Source organism: Dermacentor andersoni, chromosome 1, assembly GCF_023375885.2.
Source record: "Dermacentor andersoni chromosome 1, qqDerAnde1_hic_scaffold, whole genome shotgun sequence".
Classification (NCBI taxonomy): domain Eukaryota; kingdom Metazoa; phylum Arthropoda; class Arachnida; order Ixodida; family Ixodidae; genus Dermacentor; species Dermacentor andersoni.
This window is the reverse complement of record NC_092814.1, coordinates 229,212,434-229,229,482: the sequence shown is the minus strand read 5'-3', so window position 1 is coordinate 229,229,482 and position 17,049 is coordinate 229,212,434.

Genomic DNA, 17,049 nt, shown 5'->3' with positions numbered 1-17,049 from the left:
CCACGGAGGCGCGCGACTGGCCACGGGTGCCTCTTTCCGGAGCACACTTCCTTTTGTTTCAGTGCAGAGCAGCTGTGGCTGTAACCACGGTTGCCGACTTCGTGGCACGGCTTGTTCCATGCAGCTTTTATGTGAACAGACCTCCTTTACACAGCTACATGTACCCGCGGTAGACGAAGTGGCGACACGTTTACTTCACTGCTGCGGTTCTATTAGCGCAGTTGCACTATTTAACGAGTGGTTTCGTTTTTTGTTTTTTCGACTATAAGAGGGACGCTGATCTAGTATATTATGCGCAACTGTTTTTCATGAAAGGAGGCTATGTTGGAGCAATTTGGACCACTTCAATAGAGTGTAAAGTGGACACCTTGAGATGGGTTCAGACTTCATGCTTCATGCGCACCACAGCAGTGTGACTCGAGCTTCGTGCGAACGCTACACGCAACGTTCGACTGTGCGAGTGTTTGTTTAATAGACAGTAAAAATCAAAGACACTAAGTAAGGCATCTAAATGTTTACTGTGAAATATACGAAACTGAGCAATGTGTTATTCCAGCACCACCAACTTGTTCATGCTGGCCGACAATGCTGCTGTTACATGAGAAAATAAAAGAAGTAAAAATGTTAACTCAGTTTCAGACACATTTGCAGCATGCAATACAACGGCACTTCAGCCTTCTCTGATGCAGACCTGCAGCGCAACGTCCGAAGGCAAAGTTTTCATATAAACTTTACAGAAAGTAGAACGTTGCAGAAACAACATAGGAAGGAACGTTACCCAATACAAGCGCGCTTAAGCGAAACAACGCCTCACTATTTTAGCGCTATCTTAACCCAGACCAGGTCTTCCACGATGCACGGAACTTTTGGCGCAGAGCGCATAGGCGGCGTGCGCACAGTTGCAGAGATTGGAAGGGGTCCTGCGGGGCGCGCATCCGCAAAGGACACTTGGCGTGACTCGACGGTTGGGGCTGTGGCAGGATCTAGGAAGATTTTTTTCCCCAATGTGAGACCCACGCGCTGCTTTTCCGGATCACGCCTGGTGTTCTGGTTGATGATTAATCGAGGCCCGCCATGCGAGCGTACGCGTAGCGCTAATGAATTCCTGCGGCCAAAGCGGGCATGTGGGTCGGCCACCTCTTTGCGCACTATATACGCCAGCCCGCTCCCACACGTACGGCCACAGAGAGATCGGGGCACCCGGCGAAACTTGGCAGCGCGCTCTCGCTGCCCGCTGTGCCTATTGCGTGCATGCATGCAGGGCCCGCATCGCGGTTTCTTCAGCTGCATGCTTGCGTGCCGAGTTTTGTGGCACCGAGAACTGTGGCAAGCTGCGTGGACATGGCGGCGGCCTTGCAAACACGCTTCCCATCGTGCGCACGTGACAACCGCGAAGCGAGAAATAGAAATCTTTCTCCCATATAAGAAGAAAAAGGAAAAATAACACCGGACCGACAGACTTATACGGACACGCTTCATGGCCGATCATCGCAATATGTTGCCAGAGCACGCGATACGAACACGTAAACCAACTAGATAGTGCATGAAGGGGGACGCATAGTTTTAAACGTGTGCGGGCGGTTTGTCATCTTTTGTAATATGACATCGGGACAAATGACATCTGGTAGTCTGGTAAATCGCTTGAGTGCGGGAAATCTGACGAGATGTAAAACGATCACATTCTGCGGAATGAAACGGTGCGACTAAATGGAGTAATATCGCAGAGCGAGGGGCAAATGTAAAACCCAGCAGCCATGCGTTAGCTATAAAGACACAGTCAGACCATATTCCTTCTCGCTTTTAATATGGCAACAGTCTTGGTTACTGTATACCATTGTATTCCCCTGAAAAGTTTTACGCTCAACCAAGAAAGTGAAGAACCAGTGCCCATTCGTCCAGGCCCGACATCAGGGAGATAAGAACGTGTGCGCTGTTTTTGGGATCTGCGAATGCGGGGTCAAGGCCCGTATCCATAACGCGTTCTTACGCTAAAACTGTTCGTAAGAGCAGATTTCATCCAATGGTGATTGCAGGATATATTACTAGCGAGGGCATGCCGGGCAATGGCAAATAATACTTACGAACGGAAAGCTCTGGGAATTTGACGCCGGGATCGCTGTACTCATCGGAACTAATTAATTGCTGCGTCGCTAAGAAAGTGGACCAGATGGAAAGCAGTTTTTGCCGACCGCTATAGCCGGCCTGTTGAAATATTGACAACAGCCTCACTGAAAGCACTGACGTGGAGTTCGCCCGGTGTGCATTTACACCAATGACACCTTTTCTGGACCGCCCTTACGCCGTGACTGAGGCAAATATACGTGGTGCGCCTCTGGTGCTTGCTAGACTGCTTCAATGCGCATGTGTGCGACCAGCCTATAAGCGTTATTGTGTCCATGCGTTGTTACGTTTCGCCTACGACGCGCGGTATAGCCGGCGCGGATGCAACGGACGCCGGGGCTTCGTTCAAAGCGGCGGACATTTTGGCCCGTTCGGAGCTGCCGCAAAGCCTCCCCGCCAAGCGCGTCCAGGCGTGTTTCAGTGCCACGTGTCTTCTTGTGTGCGTGCGTGTGTGTGTGCCCACGCTTGTCAAAGCGCGGCAGCCGGGGAGAGGAGCTCCCCAAGTGTGAGCGAGGAGGTCTGTCCGGCGCCCGGCCGGCGGATGCGTCACTACACTCGTCTCAACGTGTCTCTCAGCGTGTCCGTGCCCAGTCACGTGCGCATCTGACGAGACGTTCCTCCTTGCCCTCAGCTGCGAGACTATAAAAGCAGCTGCCCCCGGACGCCAAGAGAGAGGCTCCGATTTCATCCGTTGAGTTACGTGCTCTCCCGTCTCTCCACTTCGGTCGACCTGACCGCGCGCTCTTTTGCGATGTTAGAATAAACAAGTTGTTCTGTTACCAGTTGACTCATGCTTTGCCGGGACCTTCGGATGCTTCCAGTGCTACAGGCCGCCAGGCCAACACTACCCTTGGGGCTTGCGACCCATTTGCAATAACGGGCGTCAGCACTGAGGTTCCAACAGCTGGTGGCAGCGGTGGGATACCCAACAGCTGGTTGCCAGCGGTGAGATCGCGACAACGGAGGCCAGCAGCGAAGAGATGCGGTTGACTGTATGCTGAGCAGCACAACGACCATCCGGGAGCAGTGCAACGAGCCCTGTGTGATGACTGGTTGCCTGCAGCGGAACGACTGCGCTGAATTCTTGGCTGCGAGGTTTGGTGAGTGCGGGACTTTCTTCTTCTGAGTTTTGCCAGGCTTTTGTTAGTGTCAGAAACAGAGCTGGTAACTGTGGTTGTCGTTGCTGCCGGGTTAGTTTGCGGCAAGACAATAGTAGGCAGTAGAGAAAGCAGCATTCAGAGCAGCCATGGATTTGAAGTCGTTGCGCAAACCGAAATTGCTGGAGCTTGCAAGAGAGTTGGGTCTGGATGTCTCAGACAAACTCAGAAAACCAGAACTGCTGAGGGCTATTCTTGAGTTAGAAGCTGAGGATGACGAGCTGTTGGAATGCCTTGAGACCATTGAGGAGAGGGAGACGGCAAAAAGACAGGAGCGCGAACTTCAAGAGCAAAAAGAGAAACAGGAGCGCGAACTTAAAGAACAGAAACAGGAGCGCGAACGAAAAGAGCAGAAAGAAAAAGAAGAGCGCGAACACGCTTTGGAAATGAAGCGTCTCGAGGTAGAGATGGAACGCGCTCGTAATGGAAGTCAGGCACACGGTGCAGGAGAACGAGTATTGTTCAAAATGACTGACCTGATGCGGCCGTTTAAGCTTGGAGAGGACATTGGTTTGTTCCTGGTTAACTTTGAGCGAACGTGCGAGAAGCAGGGGTTCTCTCGGGAAACGTGGCCACAGCGCTTGCTCACTTTGTTACCCGGCGAGGCGGCCAACGTAGTCGCTCGCTTGAAGAGAGAGGAGGCAGAGGATTTCGACCAAGTGAAATCGAGTCTGCTAAAAAAGTACAGGCTGTCAGCGGAGGCGTTCCGTCGGAAGTTTCGGGAAAATGAGAAAGGCAAAAGTGAGTCATATACAGAGTTTGCCTACAGGCTTATGTCAAACATGCAGGAGTGGCTCAAAGAAGAGAAAGCGTTTGGTGACCACGAGAAAGTTCTGCAGTGTTTCGGGCTAGAACAGTTTTATAGTCGGTTACCTGAGTGCGTGCGGTACTGGGTCTTGGATAGGCCAGACGTTAGTACGGTGGCTAGAGCCGCTGAGCTAGCCGAAGAGTTTGTGACGCGTCGGGCTCGTGGAGCTAAGGACGGTCAAAAGAGTGAATTTGGCTACAAGTTTGAGAGGCCGAAGTTCACGCCCATGAGAGCAAAGGGGGACACACGTAGTGCGGATGCGAGTGAAAGCAGTCCGACCGAACGTAAGGAGACGGCGGCAGCCGAAGCCGAACGCAGAAAGCGGTTCGAGACGAGGCAAGCGCGCGTTTGTTATACGTGCCAGAAGCCGGGTCACTTTTCGGCGCAGTGTCCAGAAACAAAAACAAAAGTCGTGTTTTTGTCATTGTGCAGCACTGACGAGAACATGAAGCTTCTCGAGCCTTACATGCGAGACCTCCTCGTAAACGGGAAAGAGTGCCGAGTGCTTCGCGATTCCGCAGCTACAATGGATGTAGTTCACCCCTCTTACGTAGAACCCGATATGTTCACGGGCGAGTGCGCATGGATCAAGCAAGCAGTGGAAGCTCATAGCGTGTGTCTGCCCGTAGCAAAAGTGCTTATTGAAGGACCTTTCGGAGCACTTGAGACGGAGGCCGCAGTGTCATCTATGCTGCCCCCCCAGTACCCGTACCTATTTTCGAACAGGTCCGATCACCTCCTGCGCGAGAAGGGGCTTTTGTTTGGTGAGGCTAGCGTTCAGGCCTTAACCAGATCGAAGGTTCGGGAGCTCGCTGCAAAGGCGGTAGTTGCGGGGCCGACGTTGTCGAACGATGAGAAAGGGTCAGAGGCGCAGCAAGCTGATATTCAGAGCACGACCGAACTGAATAAAATGGAGCCTGTAGCGTTAAAGGCACCAGATACTGGAGAGGAAATTCCCGATGCGGGAAAGTTAGAAGAGCTATCTGCAGATTTGCTCATCGCGCCTACGTCAGATGGACTTAATAGGTTGCTAAAAGTCAGCCGGTCGGCTTTGATAGCCGAGCAAAAGAAGGATGGCAGCCTAGAAAACATACGCTGCATTGTCAAGGTAGGTGTCGCCGGCTACTATCAGAGGTACATCCCCAGGTAGTCTGATATCGCGGCTCCCCTGACGGATGCTCTAAGAAAGACAGAGCCGCAAACAGTCGTCTGGGACGAGACAAAGGAAAGAGCTTTTAGCGCCCTAAAGAGCGCCCTAACAAGCCAGCCTGTGCTACGATCGCCCGACTACACAAAAGGGTTCGTTGTTCAGTGCGATGCTAGTGAGCGAGGCATGGGCGTTGTACTGTGCCAACGGGAAAATGGAGAAGTAGAACACCCCGTCCTGTATGCTAGTCGTAAGCTGACGAGTCGTGAGCAGGCGTACAGCGCCACCGAGAAAGAGTGTGCGTGTATCGTGTGGGCCGTTCAGAAATTGTCATGCTACCTAGCCGGCTCGAGGTTTATCATTGAGACGGATCACTGCCCTCTCCAATGGCTGCAGACCATCTCTCCCAAAAATGGCCGCCTCCTGCGCTGGAGCCTCGCTTTGCAACAATATTCCTTTGAGGTGCGTTACAAAAAGGGGAGTCTCAACGGTAACGCCGATGGCTTAAGTCGAAGCCCCTAACGTGGGAATCAGCCTCAAAATTGTTTGTTACTGATGTTTTTCTTCCTGAGGCAGGATTTTTAACATATTGCTTTTGTGTAGTGTTTCAAAGTGATGATGTGCTTCCTAGTGCAATTTTCCGATTTGTGGACGCGTTCTGAGTGCTGCTAAACTACTGTAAGGAACCAGGCAGTAGTATAAAAGGGGAAAGAGCCTGGCAGGGCTTAGTGAGGGTTGTGCCGTGCTTGCTGACTGAGCGGTTGACTTTCGGCGTAGTTCTAACGCTTGCTGGGAACGAGAACAAAAATGTCAACTCTCCCGAAGTCACTTTGCAGTGTCCTGTGTGAACCTGAACGAGAGAACGAGGCCTTCTCTGTGCGCTGCGCTCAAGAAACGCCGAAGGACGACCGACTTCGGTTATGAGCATCATCAAGCGACATCCCTCCGGACAGCGGATGCAGTCCCCTGACCATCGGGATCTCCTTCCCCCGGCGGGGCGGTCTGTTACGTTTCGCCTACGACGCGCGGTATAGCCGGCGCGGATGCAACGGACGCCGGGGCTTCGTTCAAAGCGGCGGACATTTTGGCCCGTTCGGAGCTGCCGCAAAGCCTCCCCGCCAAGCGCGTCCAGGCGTGTTTCAGTGCCACGTGTCTTCTTGTGTGCGTGCGTGTGTGTGTGCCCACGCTTGTCAAAGCGCGGCAGCCGGGGAGAGGAGCTCCCCAAGTGTGAAGCGAGGAGGTCTGTCCGGCGCCCGGCCGGCGGATGCGTCACTACACTCGTCTCAACGTGTCTCTCAGCGTGTCCGTGCCCAGTCACGTGCGCATCTGACGAGACGTTCCTCCTTGCCCTCAGCTGCGAGACTATAAAAGCAGCTGCCCCCGGACGCCAAGAGAGAGGCTCCGATTTCATCCGTTGAGTTACGTGCTCTCCCGTCTCTCCACTTCGGTCGACCTGACCGCGCGCTCTTTTGCGATGTTAGAATAAACAAGTTGTTCTGTTACCAGTTGACTCATGCTTTGCCGGGACCTTCGGATGCTTCCAGTGCTACAGGCCGCCAGGCCAACGCTACCCTTGGGGCTTGCGACCCATTTGCAATAACGGGCGTCAGCACTGAGGTTCCAACAGCGTGTACGCGTTGGACCAGAGGGCCCTCACCGTTAGGGCATCGCGAACAGACAAAAGCGGTGCGTAGGTCGCACGCTGACGATTGTTTCTCCGATGTGTTACACTGATGCACACCACGAAAACAGCTGAAAATTCAAACAAAAGCTCGCATGCCCTTCTTTCCGGAGGAACCACTCTCCTGGTCAGCAGCGACGACGTTATAGGCCTCCGTACCGTAAAATCGCCTCACAAAATTCACCACGCTACAAAGAAATAAGGGAGAAATAAGAGGAGGTGGAGGTCGCGACGGGATAACGTTATAACCACGTAAAGGATAACATCATGGAAACAGCTTCCTTCAATGTTTCCGTGCACCCTCTACAACTTTTCCGAAGAAACGCGCGCCCTAAGACAAGTATTTAAATTTTTGCGGAATGGAACTTTGCTAATGATCGAACTAATTGCACTTCAAAAATAGTACGAGTAACTCAGGACGACTATCAACATTATGTCGTTCGCTTCAATCGCCTCAGGCGTACCACTTCTTTAAAAAGCTTGGTTCAAGTTACGTAAAACACCCACGGTATATAGATAACCACTATATACATCCACTCTGCGCGGAGCACCGTGAGCTTTAATGTTCACGCAACCGGTAGCGCAGAGCACCATGTGCGTGAAATAGCAAGACTGAGTCAAATTACGACTTGGAAAAAAAAAGAAAAAAAAACAAGGTACTGAGCACCAAAATCGAACCACTCATTTTAGTAGTGCTTTTCATCATCGTTCGTAAAAGCCCCACGGCACGGACAACGATGTCGGCTCCACCAGCAGGCTTATAGGCATAATTTTGCGATTTATATTGTGGCTGTTAAGAAGACGGCGATTCCTGAAAAAAAAAAAAAAACTATTTGGCTATTTCGAGACGTTCTCTGGCAAAATGCTGAAAGTGGAGTCTTTGAACTTCGTGGAACCGCTGGTACATTGCTATCGACGCTGTAGTTTCTCCGCAAATTGTTTTTCTTCGCGCAAATGTATACCTACAAATTTGGCAAGCTTCCATGGACTATCCTACTTCAAACTTCACACTCAATTTGCAACAACTTCTCAGCTATGAAAAACAACACTGCGGCTCATGCATGCGGGGCTGACCCTGTAGGATTAGTGTATTTCCTCCGGACGACGACGAAGTGCCTTCTTGGTAGAACGCTTCTATCTGTGTTCTCTGGTTTCTGGCGAAATCTTTGGAATTTCCTGGTGCCTCGACTCCCGGTCTCGTGGCCATGGACATGGAGCCTTCCAGAGGCCCTCCTGGCTAGAGGTCATCAAGGCCGTCCTTCACGAGGAAGAGAGGACGCGTGCTCAGTGACACCGAGGACACTGAGCTGTACTCCGTGTCGGATAAGACTCGTCGGATGATAGCTTCATCACTGTCCGCAGAAAGAGGGAAAAAAAGGAGGACTGTCAACGCGAATACATCAACGCGAACGAGCACGGCGACTCTGAAGTCAAGGCCTGAACGCTGGCCTCATGCCATCGTGTTCGTACCCGAGGAACCCTCAAGCAACCTCCGACTGCTGAACAGGCAAGAACTATCTTTTTTCTTGGAAGGGGTCGTCCCGAAGGAAATTAAGGACATTCGGATAAATACACGCAAAAATGTCCTCGCAATCGATGTTTTCAACGGGAGTGCGCTCGAAAAACGGAAGCAAATCTCGGAGCTAGGACGCATCAAAGTGCGTTCCTATATGCCGATGGATGACGCATCCACAGCAGGTGTAATTTATGACATTGATGGCGCCATTCCCAACGCGGACTTGCCTATCGTCGTCAAACCAGCAAGTGAGGGTGTTGTCATGACGCGTGTGAGCCGCTTTGGAACTTCGCGCTGCGTCAAACTGATTTTCAAAGGAGATTGCCTACCATCTCACGTCAAAGTCGGTCACTTCCGACACCCTGTTCGGCCCTTCGTACAAAAGCCTCTTCAATGCCATCAGTGCTTTAGGCTTGGACATGTCAATGGGGTCTGTCCAAACTCGTTACTGTGTCCCCGGTGTGCTGAACCTCACGCGGAGGACACGTGCCGGGCTACCGTCCTAAAGTGCGGCAACTGTAATGTTTGCCATGCTGCCTAGTCTAGGGACTGCCCTCGCATCAAGAAAGAGGTCGCTGTTCTCAAGCAAATGGTTCGGGACAATTCGATACACAGGGAGGCTGCTGAAACGATCCGGCGTCGGCGTCACGGAACCTCCTCAAAAAAGGCAGAGACACGAAAGGAGAGGGGCCCTTCCATTGTAGCACCGACATTCTCCAATCAGGCCACAAAGGGGCTGAACAGCACAAGAAAGTCAGCTGAACGGCATCTTTCTGAAGAAGAATGGCCTGCGCTTCCGATCCAGCAACTTCCCCAAAGAACCACAGATTGTCAAGCCCGCTCCGGAGCCTACTCCTGCCGCTGATGCCACGCCCAAAACAGATCGTCAAGTTATTTCAATGCTGCGTCCCTTCATAGATGCCATTCGAGTGATTCTGTCGAACCTTGGAACCACGTCTGCTCGAAGTGCACTGAAAATACTGGACACCTTAAGCCCAGTGCTTGAGTCTCTGGAATAGAGACATGGCCAACCATCGCCCATCCTTTCGAGAAGAAGTCAAGGCAGCGTCAAATCATCCAGTGGAATGCAAGAGGACTAAGGTCACGCCTTTCAGACTTTTGTCAGTATATATACTAATTTGTTGCCAATCAGTGCCATATGTGAGCCTAACGTTTCAGAACTAGTGAGATTATCGGGATACGAAGCTGTTATATCAACAACAACAGATGCATGCAGCAAAGTCATCGTTTTATTCGTCGAGAACTGACCTATGTTCGCCAGCCAATTCCGCCTCACGATAACAATCAATATGTCTGCCTAACAATTAAAAAGTGCAAACTCATGTTTACACTTGTAGGCGTTTATATATCGCCTTCAAGTAATTTTGACCCCGAAAGATTAACGAACATCTTGTCGGTGTGCCCTGCTCCATATGTCATCATCGGAGATTTTAATGCGCACCATATGGCATGGGGAAGTACAAGGACAAATGCAAGAGGGCAAAGACTTCGAAACTTCGCCTGCAACCACGGCCTTTCACTCTTGAATGACGGCAGCCCAACGTTTATACGAGGCGTGAATTATGGCAGCTGTCTTGACCTAGCGTTCGTCTCCAGCTCTTTCACAAGATGTGTTAAATGGTTTTCGGATATCGAGACACACAGGACCCAGTTGAAAAAGACAACAGGAATTGCTGTCACAACTACAGAAATTTCTGTTGTACGACAGATGTTCCTGACGTTTCTGTAATCGACAGACATTTCTGACGTTACGACAGAAATTCTGATGTCGCAACAGAAGCCTTCTGTCGCGAGGACCAATAGTTCTGAAGTCTCAACAGAAACGTTCTGTCGCGACAATAAGAGTTCTGAAGTCGGAACAACAGCTTTCTATCGTGACAGCGACTCTGACGTTACGACAGCAATTCTGGCGTCGCAACAGAAACATTCGGTCGCGACGGCCAAGAGTTCTGAAGTCGCAACAGAAGCGCTTTCTGTCGCGGTACTTTAAAAAATTGTATGTCAGTTTCGCATCGGTGGTGTACACTGTACTTGTCTCTTGCGCGGTATTCAATCGCGCTTCTCTGAAGCCGGCAATGCTGACAGCACCGACACCGGTATTAAAGTCGACGTGGCCAATTGTTATAATTGTGCCTTACGGCGAGGCACTAGCAACGCCATACCGACCTCATCAATATCATACCATATGCGGGAATGGCTGCGTATCCGTTTTGTTTTATTTGGTAAGATGTGGTACACAGGCCGGTGGACTTACATGTGCGGTTACACTGACACATTAGTTAATTTCCCAAAAATATTGCACAAGTTTATGCGAAGCGGAAAAGAAGTTTTGGGTTGTTCGACAAAGTTGCGTGAAAAGCTGTGTCGCTCGGGTCTCATTAATCTGGTACAGTGCTGCCGTGAGAAGCCAGTATGCTGTCAGAATGAAGACTCATCCACGAGTGTTTATGTAGCGATTTTGCATTGAACACACGAATTATATGCGTGCTCAAAAGTGTAAAGAGCGAGAGACAACTGTGAAAATTAGCAGTAACAACCGTAACAGTGTCCCTGGTCACGGTTGTCTATTTCTGAATTTCTTATGCAATATGGGTATCGTACAGCAAAATCGATGTTCTCGCAATCCACGATGTACCTGTCGATAGTAACAGCACTTTTGCTCTTCTAGAGATGCGGCAGCTGACGCGATGGAGGGAACGCGCATCTCGGCTTTTAATATACAAATGTAAACAGCAACGCAGACAGCGATATTTCCTGTTGACATAGCCAAAATGTACTCTGACAAACATGAGCGCTGTGGTACAGTGGTTAGATGCTGGGCTCCGGATCCCAAGGTCTCAAGTTCGAATCCCTGGTACGAAGGCTTTTTTTACGTTTATATTTTTCTTTTTTTTACTAATAATTTTACATATCCTTAAAGAGGTCTCTGTCAATTTTTAATTAAATATTGATCAGGAACTACAGAACTTTCGTCTACAGGACGTCACACTAGAGAGAACAGAACTACAGACGACAGAACAACCGAAACGTCCCAAAATACGACAGACTGAAAATTTCCTGTTGTGTTTTTCAACTGTGGAGTGATCACATTCCCACGTACCTTGTCATCAAAGGCAAGTCCAGGTCCTTCCCACAGAACACCATTCGATTAATAGAATGGACTAATTTTACTTCCACCATGGAAGATCAAGTCTGCAATACGAGACGCCACGCGCACGGTCACGGTTTCGTCGAAGCACACGGAATTGGATATAGAGTTGGAGCGACTTCGTGCCCTCCGTCACCGTGCGGAGCGACGTTACGGGCGTACAAAATCCATCGAAGACTTTAGGATAGCCAGACGACTACAAAAGAAAATTCAACGTCGCATGGATAAATTGGCATCTCGACGTTGAACAATTTTTTGCCAGTCACTAGACCCCCGAAAGCCACTTTCCCACATCTAGATAACCATATGTGGTCTGCGTTCCCTCCCTGAACAACGCTTCCCATTCAAAGCGCTGGCGCTCTTCCATAGGCGACTGGATGCTGATGTTGCAGAAGACTTCTGTGCAAGGATCGCTGGCCAAGCAACCGGTCCAGGCTTTCCAGCTCCCAGTCACATCCCTGTTTCACGTGACTGCCGCATGGATCTTCCTTTCATAATGGAGGAACTAGAAGCGGCTCTTGCTCTATGCAGGCGTTATTCATCCCCATGTCCAGATGGAATATCCTACCGCGCCTTGAACAACCTGATTGATGGCGCACGGAGAGAACTGTTACATCTATACAACGTATCTTGGCAAGATGGCATGGTACCCAAAGAATGGAAGACAAGCCGCTTGGTCCCTCTCCTGAAGCAAGGCAAGTCTCCACTTGAACTCACCTCATACCGCCCAATAGCGCTGGCCAGCTGTGCGTCAGACAAATGTGCACTGATGGCGTTCACTCGCAAACCAATGACACCCTACGTCATATCAATAAATGGCCAGATAATTTCTTACGAGAAGACTCACAGATTTCTTGGAATAATCATTGATAGAGATCTCTCATGGAGCCCACACGTGACCTACTTGAAACGGCGTCTGACAGCAATCTCCCAGCTCTTCAAGTTTCTGGGCGGAAAGACTTGGGGAATGTCAGTGCATGCAATGTTGGAATTGTACAGGGCTCTTTTTCTGGGCTTCTTGAGATACAGTTTGCCCGCACTGACCAACACTTGCCAGACAAATCTTCGTGCTCTACAGGCTATTCAAGCTCGGGCTCTCAGGGTTTCTCTTGGTTTGCCAAAATGCACATCGACAGTAGCGACTGTTGCGATCGCCCGGGACCAACCCATACAAACACACATTGCTGTGGAAGTATTGAGAGTGCACATTAGGCACGTTGCCCGTGCCCGTTCCCACCATCTGGCAACACTACCGTCAGAAATGCCGCAGGCATGATTTTGTACTACGATTTCGGATTATTACACCTGCCTTCCATCAGGCTTCACCCCCGCAACTAAGCCATCGATTCCTCCATGGTGTTTGGCTCGACCTACAGTGCACCTCACCATATCAGGAATCAGGAAAAAATCTGAGCTGTCATCACCTGCTCTTAAACAACTAAGTCTGCTCCTTTTGCACGAGAGGTACGCCGACCACGTATATATTTATATCGATGGATCGGCAACTCTCCAGTGTTCCTCTGGAGCCGCGGTTTTCCCAGCGAAAGCCAACACCATCAGTTTCAATACATGTCACGCAACGAAAGCGATGGCTGTGGAACTTTCAGCTCTTCGCGCTGCACTTCGTCTCATCAGCCAAGAACAACCTCGAAGATGGTCAATATTCAGTGACTCGAAGGCAGCACTGCAGTCTTTGCTATCAGCCCTGCGACGTGGGCCACACGAAAAACTGGTATTCGAGATTAGAGAACTAATCCATACCTTGACTGAGAAAGGACACCACGTGACATTTCAGTGGCTTCCAAGTCACTGCGGCGTCACCGCCATAAGGAACGAACACGCCGATAACGCTGCTCGGCCGGCTCTTCAAGGCGACGGAGAGGAGCCGATACCATTAGCAAGGACAGACGCCGCTAGAAAGCTTCGAACGCTCAGCCGTGATATCACGTTCTCCTTGTGGAATGCAGGAAGTTTTCAACACAACGGGCTGTACAACCTAGACTCTTCTCTACGCCTTTGCATTCCAGCTGGACTCTGTCGTCGCGAAGCTACCCTGCTTTGTCGAATATGGCTAGGGGTGGCGTTCACCAAGTCTTTCGCTTTCCGAATCGGATGGGCCGACGACGCCTCGTGTGATGACTGTGGTGACGAGGAGACTCTTCAACACCTTCTCTGTGACTGTCCTCGCTATAATTTACAGAGACGATTGCTCGCAAACGCGATAGCGCGCTTTGACGGAAGACCTCTAACACAGGAACTTATTCTAAGATGCAGTCATCACAAGCCATCACAGCAGAGGGCGACGAGGGCACTGTTGCAGTTTTTAAGGGCAACAGAATTGGACAAGCGGCTGTAGCATGAACAGATGGTTCATAGTGCTGCAAGTGCTACTGTGCTGTGCGGTGACAGTATGCGGTGACAGTGACCGACTGTGATTGTATGTCTGTGCTCCTTTCTTTCTTTATCTCTACTTTGTTATCCCTTTACCTCCCCACCCCTCTTTTCTCAGCGTAGCGTAGCAAACCGGATTTTCCCCTCTGGTTAACCACCCTGCCTTTCTCCTTTGCTCTCTCTCTCTCTCTTCGGGCATTTATGAATTATTGCCTCTGTGTTTATTAATTCTCGAAACGCTGATTGCAGTAGAAAGCGGGCCAGTTTCCAGCTAGGAAGCTGGGGCGCTGGTTGGCATAATATCGCTAGTTCCTGGACTTGTGGGTTTCACTCGTATACCAGTAACAAGTTGCCTCGTGTTCCATTTGAATTTCGCTTTTACTTTATTAGAAACATAAATTTTATTGCGAATTTCCCCTCATTCATAATTAATCTACAGGTCAACGACAACAATAACAACAAAGCAACAGCAATAAAAAAGTATGGTCGATCTCTTTTATGATTTGCTTGGATTCATTGTCTACTGACTGGTATGATAACCGCAGGGGTATGCGAGCACGGCATTTTTTCTGTCTCAAAAAAGAAGTAAAGTGTAATCAGCTGCGAGGTTTACTACCCCATTGTGCGGACACAACTTAAAAAAAATAGATTACAAATAAACTACGCAGCCGCATATAGTAAGGTTAATTTCAAGAGCAATTTCTCTTAGGGATTCGAAGGGCGAATAACGAAACTTCATCGAAATTGATTTACACGCCTTTACTATTTCCAGACTAATTTTGGTGAGTCTGGCAAACATCTTATTTGAAAAATATGCGCAAACGTAAGCGGTTTATTGATAATGCAAAATTTTCAAAATTTATTTATAGAAACGAGCAATTCTCTTTATACATATATGTATATATATATATATATATATATATATATATATATATATATATATATATATATATATATATATATATATTTTCTTACCTTCCGCTAATAATTTTAAAGACTTTATCTCTCATTCTGCTTAAGAATTACATCTTGCATTATTCGTGCTTCTGACAATTATGAAGCGACAAGTGTTCAGAATTCAGCTTAGTCACCGCCACATAGTTATTATGCAGCAAATTACACGTGGGTCGCCTCAGAACAAGTGTAGGCGTTAGATACTGTCAAAAATTGTTAGCGCGAAACGCCAATAGTTTAGTTGGTATACTGATCCTACACAAACCAACCAGCAGTATATATAGTATGCTGTATGACCAACCCCGCGCAACCATACCATTGGAAGCACTTCATTCGGTATGGTCCCATCACAAGGAGACTAGGAAAGTTTTTGAACACCACGTTATTTTTTTTTACATTCGCTCAAAATACTTTCCACCGCAGTATCTTCTGCATCCTCCGGAAACAGTCGTCAAACCAACCCTTCAATGTTACCTCAGTGAGCTGAGCGCACTTGTCATCCCAAGTCCTGAGAAGGTCCTCCTAGTCGGGAGGCCTTTTTCCTCTCAGCCAGTCCTTTGCATGAAGAAACAATGCGATGTCACCCGGCTGTACGGAGGTTGTTACACCACCTTCAGACCAGTACATGCAAAATAATCCACGCAAGCTTTAGAGCGGTATGCAGGTGAATTGTAGCAGTACAGAAGCCACTTGCCTAGCCTTGAGTATAGACGAATGTTCCTGAGTGCATCGGCAATTTGGGCGGGCATTCTTCGGTGCACCCCTTCGCTGAGACTGTCTTCTGTGCGTCTAGCACCACACTATCCACGACATCCTTGACGATTACAAAAAAAAATGAAGTAGAAAACACAAACCCAGTCATCGTTTCCTTGTTCACGAATCTTAATTTTCGCAAAGACACAGGTGTGGCTTCGTTTTCGAAAATCCAGATTTTGTTCTGGCCTTTAGTGGGCACTTCATGATAGTACAGCCCAGATTTTATCACCTGTTATTATGCTTATGACATGGCGAGATGTTATGTTTTGGAACTTCGCGAGTGCGTACCTCACGGCACCATGAAACACATCGTGCCATCTGCTCTTTCGTGAAGATATGAGGCACCTAAGGGGCGCCATTTGTTTTCACTTGAAGGTGTTCACGGCGAATACAATTAATTGCCCAGTGCGAGAACATTCAGCATTTTTTTTTCTATTTGGCGATAGGTCGCTCGCCTGTCTTCCTCGAGCGTCTTCCGCCCCGCGGCGATGTTCTCCGTGAAAGGCAAAGCTGGACGTTCTGACCTCCCTATTGCGAAAACTAGCGTCTTCCAGTGCCTTCCAGTGTGAAGCCAGCGCATTTTTGACACTGTATTGCACTGGGGAGGCTGGTGCTCGCTGAGAGACACTATAGACACCAGTGAGAATGCTGGATAAGAGCAATAGTGGACGAGACGCTGGTTCCACTGATATGACACTGGGGCGCACTGGTTTGTGCTGTACACGGGCTCGTTCTCGCTGCAGTTCGCTGGCTCGCACGGGAAACTGCGCTGGTTGCCTTTGAGCCGCACTTGTTACAGTACGCAAGGAGTATAGGCACTGTTGAACATTAAATGCTTTATACACTTTCATCGCTAGATACTAGTATCTTGCCCTAAATAAGGCTATATCTTGGGCTCATGAAAGTCCATTTCGCGTCGCAGCTTGGAATAAAGTTTCACGGTTCATGAACTGTTTATGCATGCATATTTGACCCCCAAGATCACTTTCGTTTTTTTGCATATCCCTTTTGACTGGGTGGATCGCTATATTGTTGAACAAAATCGCGCAAACGCAGTTGGAGGCCTTGTCTTCCTTTCTTTATCTTTTTTTAGTAGTTGGTACGCACCCGATGAATGCGAGTTGTCGCTGTGGTCGCAGTGTTGTGGAGTCGACACGAAACCCAGAAGTCGTTTGGACGCGTTCGAACAGACTTCCAGGAAGCCTGCCGCTGATTGACATTATCGCACCTATAACAAAGCTGAGGCGATTCGCCGGCTCCCAATTTCCCTAGTGCACTAAAAAATAATAGATAAAAGGCTTTGAGGCTCAAATAAACAAATTCTAGCAATCGCCCGGTACCCGCGCCAA